We start from the raw sequence: 7,202 nt of genomic DNA, 5'->3' as shown, positions 1-7,202 counted from the left end.
AGCGCACCCTCCATCGAAAACGTGTTGCTCTACAAAATTAAACTACATTAAATTTCCTACAAAAAAGGCCTTATTCATTTTTCTCTGGGACTAATAGTTTGCGCGGAGAGAGCGCGAGAATATTAATAATTTGCTAGGACGTGCATGCGCTGTAGCTTAGGCAGTTTTTGGTAGGCCAATTTGAGGTAGTTTCCCGACTTGATAGACCACATACGTCGAGTATGGAGTAGTTCCTCTGAGGATACGGTGAGACGGGAAGCGGCGGGCCACCCGCGCCCACGTACACGGCCCACACGGATAGGCTACGCCCGATGGACCGGCGGGTAACAAATAACACCCCGGAGCAACGCCTCCAAGTACTACGAACAGCTCGGGAGAGAAAACAAGCAGACATATAATTCATGCATAATAATCATAGAATATGCGAAAGTGTTCATACCGAGACAAGAAGTCAACCTAAGCGTGGCCCAAAGCCTCAACCAAACCTTACGTGTAACAACAAAAATTTTACAATAAGAATTACTAAAAGCATTAACGAGTTAATCTTACAATAAAATATAACATGTTAATGTAATAATCGGAAAATCACACGACCCTCAAACACATTAACTTAAGTGGCTTAGATGGTAACGGGAGGCAAATCTTTAGGACTAACACTCAAACAACTGCAACAGTAATTGTATTTGAAACAGTAAATATAAATTTTCCTGTAAGGGGCAAAATCTCGACCAGAGTTACGGAACTAAATTACCCAAATGACCCAAGATTCAGTTGGCCGCTAGCGTTTGCTTACCCAAGCAGCAGGCAATTTTATAGTCACTACATCAGTCAAAGAAGCAACCGCTTCCAATACAAATGAGAATCAGTTTCGACCTTAGTGATAACTAACACTCAGGGCGGCCTAGAACATTAGATAATTAATTTCATGCGCAGCTGACAAATAAGAAGACATTGAACAAATTGTAATTAAAAGAAATTTTAAACATACAAATATGGCACTCAATTCCAAACAGGGGCACGTAAGGGTAAATTCAACTCTTCGAACAGAGTGATGAGGAACCACAGGCAATCCAGCGTTCGGGGAGCAACTTCAGCACGTGAACATATGCGTCGGTCAAGTAAAATGGTCCAAATGGCCCTGAGCACTATGGGACTTAACATGTATGGTCATCAGTCGCCTAGAACTTAGAACTGCTTAAACCTAACTAACCTAAGGACATCACACACATCCATGCCCGAGGCAGGATTCGAAGCTGCGAACGTAGCGGTCACGCGGTTCCAGACTGAAGCGCCTAGAACCGCTCGGCCACAGAGGCCGGCGTCGGGCAAGTAACGAGTGCCTTACCCGCAAAGGGCAGACAGAGAGCACCAGAAAATAAACGGCACTTCAGCATACATATAAGTAACTGTGCGGCCGAGTGGTTCTAGGCGCTCCAGTCCGGACCCGCGCGATCGCTACGGTCGCAGGTTCGAATCCTGTCTCGGGCATGGATGTGTTTGATGTCCTTAGGTTAGTTAGGTTTAAGTAGTTCTAAGTTCAAGGGGACTAATGACCTGAGATGTAAAGTCCCATAGTGCTCAGGGGCCATGACTGTGCTTCCTTACTGCAGGGCAAATTGGCTGAGTCAAAATTATGCCCAAGCATTGCCGACTAACACAGCTCTAGCAACGAGTGGCCCCGTAGACAATCGTACGCTTAAGCACCATGAACAGCTCGCCGTACGTCACGTGTGCATCTTACTTCTCTCTCACCCGGACTGTGACCGACTACCTGTCAATGTAGTCAACAAGCTGCTCCAGGGAACTACAACCAAAGACTCCACTAACAGGCGAGCGAAGCGCCACCCGGCGGCCATACAGGGATGGGACGCGCCAGTAGGCAAGGATGTAAAAGCATAGAACGCATCATAAGGTGGCTTGCGCAGTACAGATGTAGATGGGCATAGTGCGTGACTTCCAGCCAACAAAGGAGACGCTGGCAAGGCTATAGCAGAGACGTCATTTAGAGACTCACAGTAGAGGTGAGGCTTCGTTTTCTACCCCTCGGCCGAAAGACACGCACTATTCACCTCATCCAGGCTGTAGCGAGATGGACTACCATGGAGGTATACGTGGTGGATCACCTAAAATTTGCACCGCAAATACTGTCGAAATGAAAAGTGGTATTGTTGTGCGGCCTACCAGATAAAATATTTTTAAAAGTTGTTTGTACCATTCAACCTCCGTAGTTTCTAGGTACGACATTGGCATGTTTGCTTATAGTCTACTTGTGTGTTTCTTGAGTTAATTGCGACTTGCTAGTCAATTAGTGTGGTATAGTCCAAGCAGTAGGTCGTGAATGAGAGATGGGATTTACCAACGCAGAAAAAACGGACATCCTCATGGTATATGGAGATTGTAGGAAGCATGCAGTTCGTTCTTGCATGACGTATGCGGCAAGCCATACCAATAGATGTCAACCATCTCGGCAGTTACTTGTCAACCTCTTGAAGCAGTTCCTTAAAAGTGGTAATGTAACATCTTTACAACGTAACAGAAGCAAATAAGTGACAACAGAAGAGCGGGAAATTAATGTTCTTTCTGGTGTTACAGTTGATCCGAAAGTTAGCTCCCCCTCAATTACACGAGGAAGTGGCATGAGTCAGGCAAGCGCACTACGCATTCTCGATTGACATGGTTTCAATCCTTATCATACCTCTCTGCATCAAGAGCTGCGTGGAGACGATTATAAGAACCGTGTTTACTTCTGTACATGGGCATTAAGAAAGAATACTCCACATGTATCATGTACCTTAGCGATGAAGCCACATTTACCAATCATAGCCAGGGTAACTGCCGAATCATACAAATGGTTCAAATGGCTCTGAGCACTATGGGACTCAACTGCTGAGGTCATTAGTCCCCTAGAACTTAGAACTAGTTAAACCTAACTAACCTAAGGACATCACAAACATCCATGCCCGAGGCAGGATTCGAACCTGCGACCGTAGCGGTCTTGCGGTTCCAGACTGCAGCGCCTTTAACCGCACGGCCACTTCGGCCGGCTGAATCATACACTATTGGCCTGTTAACAAGCCCCGTTTGCTTCGTCAGGTGGAGCATCAACGTCCATGGATAGTAAACGTGTGGTGTGGGATAGTGAACCATCAGCTCATAGGTTCGTTTTTCATACATGGACCAAGGAACGCGCACAAGTATAGCAACTTCCTAACAGACCATCTTCCAGGGTGCAAGAAGACGTACCTCTGTGGAACCAACATGATGGCTGTACAGCCCATAGAGCACGAGGTATTACAGCAAGTCTTCACGAATTGTTTTCAAATCGTTCGATTAGACGCAGAGGATCTGTACCTGGGCCAGCCAGTTCCCCGGATTTGATGCCTGTAGACTTTTTTGTGGGGAAAGCTAAAAAATCTCCTTACAAGAATATATAACTACACCAAATGATATGCAATGATGTATTGCTCCAACCTGCTCGGACACCTCCGCTGAAATGCTAACACGTGTGCAACAGTCGTTCCATACCAGACTAGAAGCGTGTATTGCTGTTGCCGGCGGTCATTTTGAGCACAAACTTTGAAGATCAGTTATCTTGTTAGTGGTCAGAATCCACATAACTAGTGTAGTTTTTATTTAGTGTATGCTGTCACGGTATTGCACAAGTGTCATTGTGTGAATTCTTCAAAATACTACATATCGTAAACGACTCGCAGTATATTCCCGCAACAAACACTACTGACATTCTAATTTCCCCTAATTTTAGTTTGTTAATGTCAACAGACATTGTTATATTTAAAAACGTATGTCTGTACAAAAAATACACTTCCTAAGTATTATTACGATCTGTTTATGGACTAACAAAGATGGTTCAAATGGCTCTGTGAACTATGGGATTTAACATCTGTGGTCATCAGTCCCCTTGAAGTTAGAACTACTTGAACCTAACTAACCTAAGGACTGAAATGATAATTAAATAGACACCCTAGCTGCAAACAGGCGTTGATATACTTCACTGGGGACATGTTGAAAATGTGTGCCCAGACCGGGACTCGAACCCGGATCTCCTGCTTACATGGCAGACGCTCTATCCATCTGAGCCACCGAGGGCACAGAGGATAGTGCGTCTGCGGGGACTTATCCCTTGCACGCTCCCTGTGAGACCCACATTCCCAACATGTCCACACCACTACATTCGTAGTGCGCCTAATAGATGTTTGCCCATCATACTCATTACTCGTGGCAGATTAATCTACCAAGTCCCGTACGAGTTCGGGCATAGCGTGTGCGTTCACACAAGAAGGTCAATGGCCGGGAAGCCATATTTTAACTATATATGACGGTAGTATCTGTTCCCGAAAGACGCACTATCCTCTGTGCCCTCGGTGGCTCAGATGGATAGAGCGTCTGCCATGTAAGCAGGAGATCCCGGGTTCGAGTCCCGGTCGGGGCACACATTTTCAACATGTCCCCAGTGAAGTACATCAATGTCTGTTTGCAGCTAGGGTGTCTATTTAATTATCATTTCATTTCTAGCAAAGCTGCATGGTCATCCACGGTATGTGTTCTTTCGGGAACAGATACTACCGTCATATATAGTTAAAATATGGCTTCCCGGCCATTCACCTTCTTGTGTGAACTCACACGCTATGCCCGAACTCGTACGGGACTTGGTAGATTAATCTGCCACGAGTAATGAGTATGATGGGCAAACATCTATTAGGCGCACTACGAATCTAGTGGTGTGGACATGTTGGGAATGTGGATCTCACGGGGAGCGTGCAAGGGATAAGTCCCTGCAGACGCACTATCCTCTGTGCCCTCGGTGGCTCAGATGGATAGAGCGTCTGCCATGTAAGCAGGAGATCCGGGTTCGAGTCCCGGTCGGGGCACACATTTTCAACATGTCCCCAGTGAAGTATATCAACGCCTGTTTGCAGCTAGGGTGTCTATTTAATTATCATTTCATTTCTAGCAAAGCTGAATGGTCATCCACGGTATGTGTTCTTTCGGGAACAGATACTACCGTCATATATAGGTAACCTAAGGACATCACACACATCCGTGCCCGAGGCAGGATTCGAACCTGCGACCGTAGCGGTCGCGCGGTTCCAAACTGTAGCGCCTAGAACCGCTCGGCCACTCCGGCCGGCTTAGGACTAACAGTACGAGCCCTTCACTATTCATCCATTTCGCTAAAACCGTACGTCAGTAGCACTTCCTGTTTTCGCAATATCTGCGATGTAAGTTTTCGGTGACTAACCGTCTATAGAGGCCCTAAAAACACCAAGCAAGACAGAGTTAGGCAGAGTTCTAAAGTTGCAGCGAACAGAAGCTGCCTCACGCGATCGAACCTACAGCAGATGGTACGTAAGTGAGCAGTGAGACTTATGGTTTCATGCATTAAGAAGGACCTGCAAACTCTTACTTGTACGTACCTGTTGCTAGTGTTATTGCTTCCGATAATTTTCACATATTTTTGGGCCACAGTCATGTAATAATGTTTGATTGAATTTTCTCATTACGAGAGTACTGAAGGGTGATCTGTTTTAATTCCTAAAAACCATTGAAAGCCAAGATCGCACAAAATATCTTTTATTCAACACAACCGGTTTTAACAGTCTTTACTGTCATCTTCAGTTCGGAAACATACGTTTGTAGTAAAACATGTTTATTTTACGCTGAACCTCATGCACAAGATGTCAAGTGGTAACACTCGGCAGATTATAAACGTTAGTCATCGCTATAATATATAAAAACACAAAGCATCTTTTTAATAATAAAGCTTGAATGATACTTACGCCGTTTGACTGTACGAACTTTTTTACTGTCAAGACTTCGGCCTTAAGCCTTTATCAAGTACAACACTGAAATCTTTTTGTACAAATGGATACAAAGTGAAAAGGGCCAAAATTTAAAATAATTATGCTATTCCAATGTGAGAATAAAAATAATCGAAATAACACTATTTACATATTGGATATAATCAGAGTTTAACTGAAGTGATCGACTGTTTCTGGTAAACTGGATTTCCCAGCGTGTAGATAAATGCAAAATCAAAAAATATATGGCAGATAGCCAACAAAAATGTTTTCCAACCAGAGAACAGTTGAGCCACAGTATGAACAATAATACAGTCGTTACACGTGCATTGAACATAGCCTGCAAATATGCTATGGAAGTTATCGGTTGGTTCGTGGTCAAAGATGAACAGTCCGCAGCTCGTGGTCGTGCGGTAGCGTTCTCGCTTCCCGCGCCCGGGTTCCCGGGTTCCCGGGTTCGATTCCCAACGGGGTCAGGGATTTTCTCTGCCTCGTGATGACTGGGTGTTGTGTGATGTCCTTAGGTTAGTTAGGTTTAAGTAGTTCTAAGTTCTAGGGGACTGATGACCATAGATGTTTTGCCCCATAGTGCTCAGAGCCATTTGAACCATTTGAAAGATGAACATCTTGTGTTCTATTTCTATGTTGCATATTCCATGATAACACGAAGATCGCCGCGCGGCCTGCCTTCGCGGTTTGAGGCGCCATCTCACGGATTGCGTGGCCCTTCCCGCTGGAGGTCCGAGTCCTCCCTTGCTCATGGGTGTGTGTTGTTCTTAGCGTAAGTTAGTTTAAGAAGTGTGTAAGTCCCAGCAGTTGAGTCCCTTAGGAATACACACACACACACACACACACACACACACACACACACACACACACACACGAAGATCATAGACACATAAAATTGAAACGCACTCACACATCTCTGGAAGAACAGTGTTATCTTTGAATACATCTATACGTATTTCTTGACACCCGCGAATATATGGTGTAAGCAATATACTTGTAGCTCGAAAATATGACATCATTCCGAAAAGTGTACCGTTCATTAAAACTGATTTAAATGAGAAAAACACATACTTCAGAGCTGCAAAGAATAATTACAACCATCACAGAACCTAACTATATGTCGAATCTTATTATAGAGCGGGCCTGTGCTATACATGAACATAAACCACTGTGCTATAAGGCATGCTAGATCATCACCCCTGGTTGTCGGGCCTTACGGTGGGCTGTAGTCAGGTTGGTATCCCATCGCTGTCTGGGGTTCTCCAGGCACGTCTCGCTGGTCGTCGGAGCTCAGTTCGAAGCGGGACTCATTACTGCAGACAGTGAGATTTAAGACCGAAGACGTGTCTCGAGACGACCCGGACTGAGATAGGA

General features: G+C 45.0%; 2 non-coding genes across 2 annotated transcripts; both read left to right on the top strand.

The window, feature by feature from the left end:
* Positions 1 to 4,375: 4,375 nt before the first annotated feature.
* Trnat-ugu (transfer RNA threonine (anticodon UGU)) lies at positions 4,376 to 4,450 on the top strand. Its single transcript has one exon. It is a non-coding gene; the product is annotated as a tRNA-Thr (tRNA).
* Positions 4,451 to 4,815: 365 nt separating this feature from the next.
* On the top strand, positions 4,816 to 4,889 carry Trnat-ugu (transfer RNA threonine (anticodon UGU)). The gene has a single exon. It is a non-coding gene; the product is annotated as a tRNA-Thr (tRNA).
* Positions 4,890 to 7,202: the final 2,313 nt, after the last annotated feature.

This window comes from Schistocerca nitens, chromosome 4 (assembly GCF_023898315.1).
Source record: "Schistocerca nitens isolate TAMUIC-IGC-003100 chromosome 4, iqSchNite1.1, whole genome shotgun sequence".
Taxonomy (NCBI): Eukaryota; Metazoa; Arthropoda; class Insecta; order Orthoptera; family Acrididae; genus Schistocerca; species Schistocerca nitens.
The sequence above is the reverse complement of the archived record's forward strand: the minus strand, read 5'-3'. Positions and strand labels throughout refer to the sequence as shown.